Raw genomic sequence first — 15,246 nt, 5'->3', positions numbered from 1 at the left:
GTTGCTTGTCTTGATGGTCTGCATCTGCTTCAATAAGGAGAATACTGAAGAAACTGTAAGGAAAGCTAACCCGATTCTCTTTTAATGCATTATGTAATTAAATCTCATTGAGATTTGAAAGCTGTGCAACCACAGACGAATTAAAAACAAAAACAGGAGTGATCACATCTTTGTATCTAGAAGCATATTTAGGATAAATCTGCATGCAGGAAGAAATGAGATTAGGTAAAATGTGACTATCCCCAAGGCCTGTCCTGCAAATATTAACAAGTGGATAGGATTACAGAAGTGAATAGCTCCCTTGCATACAGTTTTCTTTGCTGCAGAGTTTGGACACACACACCTGCAACACTAAAGCCTGAACATTCCAGTTCTCCTTTAGCCACAGTAAGAATGAGGATAGGAAAAGAATGGAGCTGAGTTTTGTTTGGATAACCTGGTACCTTTTCAGGGCATGAAATACAGAATGGATGTGACCTGACTCTGACTGGACAAGCTTTTCCTAGCTTATCTCCTAATGACGTACTTCAGGAGCTCATGTGGCAGGAGTGTGTGAGCAGCCCCGTCCCATTGGCACTGCTGGGGCTCTGCAGCTCATCTGCCTCTTCCCCAGCACTGCAGCTTCTGCCCCACGGACATCTCAGAGCTGGGTCATGCTCAGAATGAGCAGCTTTCACATTGTGACACTGGGTTTTACTGGCACACAGAAATGAATGTGCCCTGCTGGCTGGTATGCACTTAGAGACAGGTGGCATCTCCCCACCAGCACTGCTGATGTGCACCAAACTGTGAGAACTGTCATTCTTCTTCACATGAAATAAGGTATCCAGAACTCAAAGAGGCCAACTTGTCAGTTCTCTCACAGAGCTAATTCCTAATAGGTGTTTTAGGTAATCAATCTATGTTTCAGAACATGGAGACAACGTTTGAATGTTCAGTAATAATTTTTTCCATGTGTGGTATATGTAGAAGCACAATTCTTCCTGAGAATTCATTGAGAAATGAGGGGAACCCCCACTATCCTGAGCACAAGTTATCTTGTATTTTTGCTAACGTATATAATTACTGCTGTGGGTGTTCCCACATCTTAGAATGGAAAAAGTGCTTGCCAAGACTGAAAAAACGTAGTAAGCAATATAAATGATTTCTCTCACACACCAGCATTTCTTGCTGAGACAAGTGAACTGGAACTGCGTTTAAAACCGTATAATTATACTCCTATATATCATTTATGAAATCAGATTCCCCCACCCTCTCTTCTTTCAAGTTGCTTCTGAAGACACTTTTCTTCCAAGAAACCTTCTCGTGGGGTCCTCTCCTTGTAAGAAATCTTTCCGAACAGTGAAAACAAACTAAAATCTAACAGCACACTGACACTCATGTGACATGTCCCTGCACCTTTAGTGCTCTTTGCTTCACTTTGCCCCAGCTCTGCTTTTCCTGGCATCTCCTGGCCAGCCAGGAGCTGTCACCTGCCTGGCTCTGCCCCAGGATCCCAAGGGCTGCATTGGTCTCCTCCTGCCTGGCCTTCTCCATCACCTAGACCAGATAATTTCAACTTGCTGTTCCTCAGTCAGGGCCAGAACTGCCTGCTCAGATAGTCCGTGTGCTGTAGAAAGGTGTTTGTGGATTTCCTTATTTCACACTCATTTCTATACTGTTTAAAACATAAAGAAGCTGACCTAGTGTTTTCGCACCCATGAAATAGAAGGACTAATGAACAATTTTCCAAAGAGAGCACAGACTGTATATGCAAAGGTCCAGTATGCAAATCCTGACTTGTTTATGCCTTGGGTTGTGCATACAAAAAGCTGTTTAACTGTGAGCCAATATATCTTTCTTTCCAGCACCCACACCTCACTCAACCCACCTCCTCTGGGAAAGCCTGGGGAAAAGGCTCCACGCTGAGCTGGGGAGGACAGCGGTGCTGGACAGAGGGACAATCTGAAAATGAAATGGTGTTTGCAGTGATATCCCTCTGCAATTGTAATCCAAGTAGAGGTTCCAGCTGTTGTCTTACTGGGAGAATCCTGTCTGCCATGCAGCTCATAGTGGTGCAAGAATGTGAGGACTGGGACCATTGCTGTTGAATTTGTGGTGCAGGTGGGATTGCTTGCATTCTCAATCAGCTTTCCCCAGTTCATCTTAAGCTGTGGTGGCATCTGTCTGGACTTCCATTGTGTAGTTTTGAGGCTTGTTCCTACCTTGCCAAACATAGGGCCGTGCTCTGAGACCCCTGCACAGCGGACCATGGAGTGCAGACAGGGTTTTTTCAGGTTTAAATACTAATTCATGTGAGCAAGATATTCTGTGTGGCACTGTGTTTTTCTCTTAGGCTCGTTTTCATTTTGGCCACTGTTAGTAACTGTCACTGAGAAAGGAAAATTGTACATTGAAGGCTCAGTATTTTATATTGAGAAGAAATTCTCAATTCAGTTTTATAGTGGGAAGAAAGTCCTCTGCAACTCACCAATACCCACGTGATAAAGAGCATTAGATTTCAGACTTATTTTCCCATGTCGTTTTCTTGTTGTTGTTGCTGTTGCTTTCTTCACTCTTCAATCTATTTCACTTCTATCTGAGTTTTTGACAGCTTTTTCTTTCACTCCTTTTCTGTTCAGTGTTTCCAAAGTGTTGTCCAGCAGTGTTCTGGTTCCAGTCCAACTCTCCAATCCTGCACTATAACAGAGCCCCATCCGTTCTCATGTGCTGCTGCTGTATCCAAGAAGGCTAACTTCTAACTCAAGTGTTTAAGAAGATGTATTTTATAATGGTTTCCTTGGGATTTAATTACATTTCTTAACGATTCTTTTTTCTACTAGCCAAGTTACCATGTGTTTTAACAAAATGCAATATGAAATAGAACAAAAACCCATTATTTGAAAGATGCTGAGAAGTATGGGAGTTATTTATGCTGTTTGTTAGCAAACACGCAGATTCTTGAACACTGTCACATTTAGGTCTGTCCTTAAGAAACTATTCATTCTCAGGAAAAGGTACTAGCCATGCAAAATACAAAGAAAACAAACCCAGCTATAAGAAAAACCAACATAGTACATGCCTTCTATAATCAAAAATCTACTGAATTTACAGCGGTGTCTGTCGTAGGAGAGGTTATAACATATTGTTCTTTTATTGTGTTTTATGCCTTTTATTAGCTTGCAAATCTAATTAGGAAACCAATTGGCACACAGTATGCAATGACGGAAGCAGTACCACCTATTCTTGTGGCAGCTTTGGTTTTGCTTTATGGGTGGTCTTTGTTCTTCAAGGCTCATATGAATACCACATATTAGCTGAGCTGGTTCTCCCTTGATGTCTGTGTTGTATTGTACACATGTTGTCACTGTTTGACACTTAAACAATCCAGATTCTTACCCAGCCCACATTTAGTGCCATAATAAACTTCTGAGCATATGTTTTTGAGAGCAACAGTAACATTCATCACTGCGATGTGACATATAAATAAGCACTACTGGAGAGCCAGCATGCCCTCGGAGGGCAGAGCTGCACTGGAAGGTGAAGGGCTGTGGTCATCATCTGTCCTGCTCTTACTGTGCTCTTTTCTTCCTCTCCCTGTCTCAGTAAATCAGAGCGGTTGTTGAAGTGACCTACAAAATTCACCCCATACATGTGAAAAACACACGCTGTTACAAAACTTTTTTAGTGAAACATTTCCTGTTTGGGGCTTTGGCTTGACAAACCAGAGATGCACAAACCATCCCTCCTCTCTTCATCTCGCTCATTCTCTCTTTCAGCAGGGAGATCCTCTGGGGCCCAGTCCGGAGCACCGGCCTGGCAGCTGCGGCGCACCAACGCTCCCCTCTCCCGTGAGTCTCCTTCTGTTGTTTTTGCAAAATTCCTGTGCTTGGATGGCTTTGTTTTGGCAAAGGACTTTTTCTGTCTTCTTTTTTTTTTTTCTTTCTTTTCTTTTATTATTATTATTATTATTTTTTTTTTTTTGAGGTGGCTTTGGGAGAAATGAAGAGGGAATTGCAGATGAAGGGCTTCAGGATTTGACTTGTCCCTTGTTCTCTCTGAGCAAGACCAGAGGCTTACATAGACTAAGGGTAGTACAACAGATCTGAAGTGTAGTCATATCCTGTCTTAGTTGGGTAAACACTTTCTGATTCAACGAGAGCTTTGTCTGAACAAGGACAGAAAATTTGGGCCCTGAACAAGGAAATAATTTATATAAGTCTCAGTGAATATTTAATATGGAGCATTAATTAAAAAAAGAGGAGTGTGTATTTTGATGTCCTGCCTTGGAGTGACAGATCACCAGGTGTCTTCTTGGCCTGAGGAGGACCACCAGCTGGCTGATTGCTCATGTCTGTCAGTCCAGTGAGAGTATCCTATGGTCACAGTACCTCTTTAAAGAGGCAGGTAGAGTTGAAAAAGAGACGTGTTTAAAATGAATTATTGCTTTGATTAATACTTGAATTTATTGTTTATCAACATAGCTGAACCATAGGAAAAGATAGTTACTAAGTAAATGGAGCAGGACGTAGAGGTTTCCAAGTGCCAGTTGTTTCTCATATAAACTCAGCAATTAAGATAATATTACTGTGTGTAAATGCAAAAATCTGTAACGTTTCTAGCACTGAAGTGGCATTTATTTGAGGGTAGGTGGTTTTGCTGTGGTTCTGCTCTTAAGTCCTTCAACCCTCCTGTGCCATTCCTACCTCCCAGAGGGGCTGATGGGGCGGCCGTGCAGTGCAGGGCAGCACGTTCCAGCCCTCAGAAACATCTCATTCTATGAACTGAAACAGAAACAAAGACGAAGTTCCTAGGTGCTGTCATAAAACCAGCAATTAATATGTTTTAAACTGACTTTTCATACAGCACAATGCACGTGAGCTTCAGCACTGAGTCCTACAAGATTCATTCATATCTGACCTTGGTTTGAGTTTTACCCACTGTCCTTAGTAGGAAAATGAAGTTCAGCACCATCCAAAGCATGCACATTTTGAAACTCCATCTAGACTTGGACTTCCTGCCCTGAATTCATGCTCTGCATGTGTGTACGTCATGTGAGAGGGCTGTGAAAGCATTTGAGAATAAACTACATTAGCTTTCAAGGAGAGTTTTTAAAGTTTTAATATTATGGTTGTCTAGTTTGATCTAGTATCTGGTCACTGAATTGTATCATTGCAAGAAACATGAGAACAGCAGCATGACCATGAGGTATATTACATTACAGAATGAGGTTACATAGCACCAAAGCACCACCATATTTCTGTAACAAATGCAGCTTCTGGGGAGTTTTGTTATCATTGCATAAGCTTCACTGCTCCCTAGAAGATGACACTGATTCAGACAGAAAACACTAATTCAGTTCTTGCCAGCAGAGCCAATTGTCTCTTTGATTACATTAGACTGACAACTGGTTTTCAATGTCATTGTCAGCTGCAACTTCTCGTATGTGGTGCACTGGAGCATGAACTGGCCTCCCTTTATTTAATTATTTCTGCCTATTTCTGTATTTGTAAATAAGACAAACTTGAATCTCCCATCCAGCAGATTAAAAAAATGTCAGGTGTTTAGATTAAAGAACTCAGGCTTCAGCAGTGGCATCAGGCATCCTCCTTAAGGCAGATCCTGAACATGTGCGTTGTCCCAGAGAACTTGACATTGTCTTTTGTCTTGTCAGTCAGCTAGGAGTGAAAGTGACTTAGGGTTTTCTTAATTAAATGTTTGTTGCATTGAATTATTTGCTGATTATTTTTGGTTTGAAATAAGCTGCCCACTGCAGGCTCTTGGTGGGATGGCATTGCAGACCATGGGGTGCAGGTGCTGTTGCAGGGAGGCAGGCACGGTGAGGGTTTTGTTTTACTGTTTTCTTCCCTGTGTGGGTTATAAATGTATTTTTTTTTTTAATTACAATTGGATTTTTTCACCAAATATTGTTTCTCGAGGAACTGTGGGCAATAAAATCAGGGAGAGGTCAGCAGTGAAGGTTGCTCTGTCAAGTAATACGGTGTTAAAATTGTATTTTTGGATAAGTTTTATGATACGTAGATTAGAAGTACCCCAGAAGTCTTAGAAAAGAAGAGGTGGTGGTCAAGGAAGGAGCTCCATAAGCTCACAGCAGCTTTGTGAAACGTAGCCCCATGAAGTGGTGTCTGCCAGCTCTGCAGGCGTGGAAGAGTGATTCTTCCATGCCTGCAGAATAAGAGATTTATGTTCTTCATAAACGTGTATCCTTCTGATCCTGAATCCTCTCCTGCTCCCATTGCCCAAAAGCCAAACAAAACTAACCTCCTCCAGGTCCCGGAGTGAAAAAATGCAAACATGCTGCATTTAAAAGTAGATTTAGCAACTCCAAAGTGGGCGATTTGGTTCCACCCATCAAACCTGAGTTCTCTGATCTAAAGTCAGATGGGTGCTACTCCTAGCGAGATGTGTGCCAAATCTAATTAAGCTTTGCATAATGTGCATCTTGGGTGATTTGATTTATTAGCTTTGTTTGAAGAAAGTAATAATAAAAAAAAGAAAATGGCTTTGGTAATAAGCTGTTTGAATTCCCTGTGCAAGTAGGCACAGTCCCTCCTGGATCTCCCTGCAATGTTCTTGTGTTACCTGACAGCAGCCTGACAAAGGCTGGGGCTGGGGTCCTGCCTCCTTTGCTCTCATGGCTTTTGCCTTGGTGTAGTTCTCTAGGCAGTCCTCTCTGCATCCAGTGGTTTCCATTCTCAGCCACCATACAGAGCAGGAAACGATCGCGTATATCTGTACCAGTGGAACTTGTGCAGAGAGGAATTAGAGATGGCTGTAATGTGGTGCAGCACAGATACCTGCATCAGCACGAAATGCAGGGATCTGCAGCTGGCAAAGTAGTACCACACTGTGCTAGCGCAGCAAGGCTGCTTTGGACGCCTAAGCTAGCTCTTAGGTATCTGTTCCTTAGTTTGAAGTGCACTGTGCAGGCACCTCCTGCGGCTTAGGTTCTCAGCACCTCCAGTCCTATTGATTCTGATGCGCCAAGTTACAGTGGTTGGCTGTGGCACACTCCCATATCCTGTGGCATTCCTGAAGCTGGCTTTCACTTGCTGTCCTAACACTGGCCTCTCGTGTCTCTGATGTCTTGTCCTCTGCAGGTTGCAGAGGAGGATTTCCTGCAGGGCTCCCAATAGGGCTGGCAAAGAGAGGTTCAAGGAGACCTGCTCCTTTTGCTTCCTTCATCCCCCAAAGCATCACCTCGTGGGTCTACTGCAGCATGACCCACCATGAGTCTGTGCACACCAACTTTGCCATGCTGGTGTTCATTGCACGGCATGGACAGATTGACTGGAAAGGAGAATGCCCTGAAAACATAAGATCCTCTTTGACTAGCTGCAATAACTGCCCTGGAATCAGATGAAAAAGCATTTGCACTGGGGATATCGCATCAAAAGAGATATTTCAGCATAGAACTTCCAGTAATCTGGATGTGAATGAGGGGCTAGTAGGTCTGGGGATCTGCATATTAGAACTTCTTTTCCACATCGTATTCCTTACCTGTAGCAGGGACAAGGACTTGACTGAGCAGTGAGCATCTGCAGTTTGTTCTTAGTGGCATTTAATTATTTAGGGGAAGATGTCTGAAATTTTTTTTATTTTGCATTGGCAGTGAAAATGAGCTTCAAGGAGCAACAGTTCACAGTGCTGCTGTGTTATTCTGGGGTAGAATAATGAATTTAAGACATCCTATTCTAGAAACATTCCCGTTACACCATGAAGGGAAGAACTGTCTGTTCATCCACAGCAGTTCCTGGATGATCTCTTCTAAAACCTTTCAGGATTGTCACTGTTTACAACCTGGGGAGTGAGAATTACGTGGAAGGCCAAATTTGCTCTTAGCTGGTCACAGTGTCCTGCTACTTGGTGTGGACAGAGGAGATTGGTGGGATATACAACTTAATGCTTAAATGTCAATGCATTTTTCAGCAGTTTCATGCTACTGAAGTGAGGCAGATGACAAAAGCATAGATGTGTGATTTGACAAAATATCGCTTGTTTTTTCGTTTGTTGAACGAGTTTGGCAAATCACTTCGGAGAATGTTCACAGAATGGAACCAATTAGATGCAAATTGTTTGGGTTGTGTGGATCTGTTAGAAAAATCAGACATTCTGAAAAGTCAGGCTGTGAAATGTTTCTACTAGCTTTAATGAGGGAATTCTCTTTTCTTTTACTCCCTAAAAAAATCCAGGTTCTTTCTGGTGCAGTAATAAAATGAATGAAAATCCGTGGATTAACGCCCATTTCTGGACACAGTTTGATTATGTTCCCCTCGGCATTTCCCGAGTTTTTAATTGCAGTATTTGCTTTGCGAGCTGTTTGGGGCTTTCTCCTTTTTCATCAAGCATACAGCTGAGATTTGCTGCAGAAACATTCACCTGAAATACTGACACCCAGTAAATATTGCTGATAACGTTGAAGATGTGGCCATTCAGAGCAGATTATGCTGCTGTGTATAATTCTCAGCAGATTATACACTGTTGTGTATAGTCAGTGTGGCTCAGATTTTACATACATGATCAAAATTTGCTTAAAGACTGTTATTACCACCAGAATGGATCTGGCAATTAATTTTCAAACGTTGCATCTGGTGAAGGGGCAGGCAGGAATTGGCGAAGGGTTACTACTATGTTTTGCCAGTAGTTTTTTGATGGAAGCAGATGCAGAATGGATCAAAGCGACGTTTCATTATGAAGAGTTCCCATTTCTGTGCAGCTAGACCCTAAGTGGAAGTTTGACAAATGGAGATGACACCCACTCATCTCTGCAATGGCTCTGGCATATGGGAGAAGTCACAGTAGGGGCTAGGGGAGTGAGAAAGTTTTCTTGGTTGTGAAGAGCAGGAGGGTATCCCAGTACCTATGTTTGCAGTTATGAGTTCTGCCCTGTCCTTAGAAAGCAGAGCAGCAAGGTGAAAGCTGCCGTCCTCAGCTCCTTGATTTAACCCCAAGATGGAGGCTGGGATTTCCAGAGGCACCTGAGAGGGTGAGCGCTCCACTCCCATTGAATGTTAATGGGTTCTGAATGCTCATCTCCTTCAGGCTTCTCCAAAAACCTCAGCTTCGGTTCATCTGCCTGCTTAGGGGCTGGACTAACATGGTTTCAACCCAAGGGGCAGAAGCTCTTTCATGCAGCTCAGTTGCTCTCTCCCAAAACGCTCTGTGCATGCTGGGAACCCGCAGAGCTCGCGCGTGTGTGGAGGGGCCTATGGAGGGGCTGAGCAAAGATGAGTTTATTTTTAAACTGGTTTTACTGAATTACAGACACAGTGCAGCACGCTGCCTCTGCTGACTGTGCAGACTTTCCGTGCTGGGCTCCGTCTGACAGTGACTCAGAGGCAGCGAGAGAGCGATTACAGCTCCTGGCTTTAACTCTGAGTCTGTTGGGAGGAGGAGAATTCATTAATTTATTTGGGACACTGGATGGTTTCCTCACTGTCTGCAACAACTGGGTGTAAGCAGCCCCAGCTCCAGCTGCTGGCAGACAGGTTTAGCAGAAGCCAGCTCTCCCTCCCAGCACCATCAGCAGTCAGCGTCCGTGGAGCCAGCTGGGGACAGCTTGGGGTTGGTGGTGTTTGTGTTCTGCAGTGAGATGGCTCTCACAGCCTGCTAGGGGTGTTGTCACTTCTGTCAGTGACTTCAGGTAGGGCAGGGGCTGGTTTGGGTGCAGGTTGGCAACCCGGTGCTAATGTTGTGGCTGGGCTTAAGCAGCCTCATAGCAAGTTGGTTCCATCGAAGCCAGTGCGTATGTGCCTGAGGCTTATGTATTAATTGATGAGTCAGATACTCTCTGCAAACTGTAGGCTGTGTTTCATCTGCTAGTGCAAATCAGGAGCAGCTCTGCCGAAGAACATGCTGTGGGACTGTTGCAGAGTGGTGCTTACTGTTGTTTTTTCGATTAGTAAGATTTCCCCCGAGTGCCAAGTGCGATCAGTCGCTAAAAATATTTAAAAGAATCCATTTCTGGTAATCACATCTCAAAAAGCTGAGCCTCCATCCTGCCCGTGGTTCCATCTTTGCTCTCTGGGGGGGGACTGCATGGCTGCAAATGCAGCGCCTCAGGGGAAGGGCTGCCCTGCACTTCTGTACCTGCAGCTGCAGAAGCAGCATTGTATTTCCTGCTCCATGAGCTGCAGTTACCATGGATTGAAATCTACCTATGAATTATTTAAAGATGAATGTCACAGGGTCACTATCCTCACAGGAGATTTTGCATGCTGCCATAAAATAAATATTGAGTTGTAACAGGAGTAATAACAAATTACTCTTCTGTTCGGTTTCTAAGAGTTTGCTCTAATAAGAAACTGTGAAATCTCTGTTCCTCTGATGTACAAGGACAAAATATGAAATAGGCATTCCAGACGTGTGTGTTTAAGTTAGCAAATGATGCGTTGCTTGAGGATTAGGAGGCATTATTTTCAGAGATAGCTAGAGAGTTCATTTTGCCATCAGTCTCAGTCTCTGTGGACTGTGGTAAAGATCAGTTCTGGCAGTTTAATGCTTCCAAATTTTTCTTCTAAAATCTATCACAGATAGACAGGTTCTTCAGGCATTTTAGTTGCTGTGCTTTCATATGTGGCCAGTGTCTGTCACAATACAGACTTTCCAAAGCACTCTGCATCCCTGGCTCGGAGCAGCAGTTTGGGTCAGTCGTTAATACCGGGTGTGATTGTAGCACTGTGGCATTGTGTTACAGCAGGAAAACCAGGCACCAGAAACTGCACATCCGGATATATTTGTTGGCTCCAAAGTCCAATTCTTAAACTCAAGTTCAAGTTCTGAATGGAAAAATTCTTCAGGGCTATGTACTGTCAGTGCTTGGCATTTAAAAAATTCCGAGGAGGAATGTTTAAAAGCATCCAAGTGACTTCTGAGAAAAATCACCCTCACTTTTAGATGGGTCCGGTCCTGAGAATTTTGGGGAGATCAACTTTCGCTCATCAAATTACCTTTTTCATATCTTAAGGAGTAAGATATTAAATGTTAACAAGCTAGCACGATGGACTGATGGTAATTGCTTGCATTAAGTGGAAGATTTCAGCATCCAAGCAAAGAATTGGATTCTGTTAGCCCATCACTGAGTGGGATTTGCTTGTGGAGCAAGCTCCTAACGAAGGTGGGTTCAAGACCTGTCTATTATTTGTGAGTAACCCTGAATGGAGCCTGGGAAAGGATTCTGGCTGCTGCAGGTGGCTGCAGCCCTGAGTCTGTCTCTCATCCACAACTACATCCTTGAAGTTTCACCAGCTTATAACACAGCTGATTTTTGGGTTTGAAACGTGAAAACATGAACGCAGCCCAGTGCCTTACCATTACTTGTCTCGGACAGAAATTATATAATTACACTATTTGCTTGGAGGAGCTATTTTGAAGTGATAATGACTTTCCTGAAGAGGCACTGTGAAGATATGCATCAAAAATTTATCTCCTTAAAAAAAGAGATCCATCCTCAGCCATGAGATGAGCACCACCTTCATTTATTAATACAGAAAGTGTCTCAGCAACATGATTGACTAATGAGTTGTATGGCCCTGCAAAGGAAATATGGCAGCTACTCCTCAACTGCTCTGTAATTACAGTCTGGGATGAGGGATTTGATCTTGCACTCATGCAAAGGGAATTTTATTGTGTGTCGTGAAGGTGGAGCTAAAGCTCGGATGTTAGCATTTTGTCTTTATTTAAGCTATAAACTGGAATTTAACACGTCTAACCGTTGACACCAAACCTGCAAACGGATTTAGATTCTGGTTCATGACTGTGGGTTTCCAACGATTTTCCAGTGATTTTTCAGGAATGAGAGGCCTTTTGTTACAGACTGGTTTACATCATTCACACATTAATCATGGCACTTGTTCTTATCTCAGAAAACCAGCGTATTTCACAAGTGTGAAAGACCATTGTGTCCCTCCACCCTGCACTGCCAGTGGCCATGCCTCCTCCGTCCTGTAACAGCTGGTTACTTGGTTCTGCTTTAGCTCTTTCTGAAATCTGATACTGTGACACAGTCTGTCCTCAGAAGGTGACAGTCTTACAAGGGAGATATCCACATATCTGACAATTAATCCCAAGTCCCACTGCCTAAAGTGAAGTTTTGACTGCAAGCATACCTAAATAATTTGTGCGTTATTGTCTTCAGGCAGAGCTCGTGCTACTCGTGGCTGTTAAGGAGGAGTTCTGAGCACCACTCTAAAAACACAGCAGTCTCTCACAGATTTGAATGAGTTTTTCTCTGCACTGGTAGTTTTCAACCTCTTCTGGTGAGCTTAGAGCACTTCTTTATAAAATGTTTAAGACATCTCATTATAGGCTAACTTTTAAAAACAAACAAACATGTAAGTCCTGCAATCCTTGGGACTGTAGACCACTAGCTGAAGACCAGTGGTGGGAACAGCTTCTCTGCAGAGCTTTGTAGTCATGTGTGCTGCATGCAAGCCTGTCCTCTCAGCATCCAACTACCCAGGAGTAGTATGCAAACTGTAATGGCTCCAAGCTAGCTCACACGTCCTTGGCACTGGGGGCTGGAGGAAGCATCGCATTTCTCTTTTCTGTTCCGTAGCAAGAGACCTGCTTTCATTTCCAAAGATCTGTATCAGGGAAATTGTCTTCCAAGCAGCACTGCTCGTTACTGCAGCCACTTGGAAGATGTTCCCCATTTCAGGTAAAGCCACAGCTCAGCAAAAGCTAAAGAAATCTCGACAATTATTTCTTAAGTTGAATTTATAATGATATTCAAATCGTTTTTTTTTGTTTTTTTTTTAATGCACTGCTGAGCCTGGGACCATCAGCTGGCTTGTATGAATCACTGGTTTCATTGCTGTCAGACAGTTTTACATTTAGGAAAACAACTGGGCCTGGTAAATTCAGAACATCTCTGAAACGTTTTTATCAACTGAAAAAGTATGCAGAAGTTGAAAGGACCATTTGATATGAACTGAAGTCAAACAGTTTATTTTTGAACATTACACCTATGAACCTGTGGGAAATACAAGCATGAGCAACTGCTTAGAAATAGAAATCTATGATGTGAGCAAAAGCTGAAGTGAGAAATTCGAGTTTTCAGGGAAGTGCTTCTGTTTGCTTCGGTCTCTGAAGGGAACACTTGGCTGAGACTGGCACGGAGATGTGGAGGGATTCAGGTTTGCTGAAGTGGCAGTTTTGGGCTGGGTGCTGGGGAGGATTTCTCTTGCTATTGCAGAGCTGCGGAAAGCTCAGAAGAACTTTCATGTATGTTCACGCAAACACTTCATCACTTCATTTTTTCTTGTCCCCCCAGATAAAATGCTTTCACTCCTTTACCAAACCAACATCATTTACACATCAAAACAATAATTCATTTTCAGCTTCAGCTCTTCGTTAAAAAGATAAGTAGTGCTTAATTGGTATCTAGTGCCTGAGTAGCTACTCTGTACTAGAGAGGAGTTAAGTGGGGTTTCTCAGACAAGGGCCTTGGGCAAGCCCTCTGTCTGGGATGAATTTCTCCCCAATTAAACTCATTTGTTTTCACATTCGCATAATGGCACCTGAGATACGGAATGTCTCAACCACTTCCTTCAGCTTTTCTGAGGGTGGGGAATTGTTTAAATCTGAGCTGCAAACTCATTACTGCTGAATATATCGTGCAAATAAATGTCCAATGTGCTGGAGGATTATCTGATTAAAGAGGTTAAATTATCCTCTTATTACTTTAATAGTTTATCTTTTCTGAGGTTCAGGTAGAATGATGTTTTATTGAAGATGTGCCAAGAGGTGGAGTTCTGTCCTGGATTATGTTTGGGATAGAAGCTGAGGTAGAAGCTGAATCAGAGGTGCCAAATCTTATGACCTGTTCATGCCAGAGTAGGATTTAGGGCAGTGGGAACTGGGAAGGGTTTGCCATCTCAGACGGCTGTGAGCAGAGTTCCCTCTGCAGAGAGCTCTGAGCTGCGGATGGTCTGACCCAGAGACAGAAGCTCATGCAGCACGGAGCAGAATTCAGAGGGATTTTGTTGAAGTGCTGCAACAGAACTACAAAGTAATTCCACTGCATTTCCTAGAGACAAGCAAAAAGCACCTCTATCATCTTAAGCAAAATTTGTAACCTTCTTTTTTCCATATTTTGGATTCCTGTAAGTAAAACTGAACAGAGGAGAAACTAAGCTATCTACATCACAATGTTGAGAGTTCTCTGTTTCACCAGTAGACTCTTGAGGTCACATTTTGACAGGCAGTGGTGCTGCAAACAGATGCCCACAGGTATCATCATCCTGTTGGAAGCACAGTAGTTCTCCTGTAGCCTCCTGGCCGAGCTGAGCAGAGCTGAAGACAGAGGATGGCAGTTCTTGGCCTTCCTCTGTTCCCTGTGAAGTCCACCTGCAGCAGTTGCCTGAGGAACATGCTGAGGGGACAGGGGGCCCATCCCTGCTTTTCACTTCCCGTGGGGCATTGGGGTGCCAGGACAGCACCCAGGTCCCTGTTGTGTCTGCCTGGTTTTCTTTCACATCCAAAGCAAAAAGGATCATCCCGAGTCATGTTGGTGCTGTCCTTTGAGGATTCTGTCTAGAAAAGATAGAAGGATTTATATTACTGATCTCATAAATGTGTTCCTGGTACTCGGGATCTTCTTTCCCTCTTCTGTTGAAGAAGATGCAACGCCTCTGTGCCATTGGGGCACAGCTGTCCACATGCAACCAGAGGATCTTCTAGATGTACATCAGTACTGTCAAGAAGTTCATCTTCCTTCCAGCTTGGCATTCCTCTGCATGTTAATAACCACAGGAATCAGAGATGGAAAGATGTAATGTTGCAAGAGCAGAAACATGGATAGCTATGGAAAATTGTCTGTCTCTGGCGTGGGTGAGAAGAGGACACAGCACAGCAGAGGCTGAGACTGCAGCTTGGGCGGCCAGGGCTGATAACTGTTTTTTTTTTTACCTGTGTATCTTTGAAACTCTCTGGTTGTGCAGAGAACAACATGTGTTTAAAACCATGATGCTGGATTCGTGTGGTCTAAATCTGTGTTCCAGCAAACTGAATTAGGAGTGGTGTCTTTTCTGTAGCGTTGCATCTACAGTGGCTGCAACTTAATGTCTTATAACAAACTGCACCTTAAAAAAATATATGAAAAAGAGCAACCATGCAGGCAAGAAGAAGCATCTGCATTTGCTTTGCTGGATCTTTTTGTCAGGCATTGTGATCAGGCTGACAGTTAGCCCTGAGGAAAGTTATAAATTCTGCGCTGAATTGCGGTACAATCTTTCACCATGGCAT

This window comes from Cyrtonyx montezumae, unplaced genomic scaffold (assembly GCF_038088225.1).
Source record: "Cyrtonyx montezumae isolate F1298 unplaced genomic scaffold, pur_monq_1.0 scaffold_9, whole genome shotgun sequence".
Lineage (NCBI taxonomy): Eukaryota > Metazoa > Chordata > Aves > Galliformes > Odontophoridae > Cyrtonyx > Cyrtonyx montezumae.
This window is presented reverse-complemented; position numbering follows the sequence as displayed.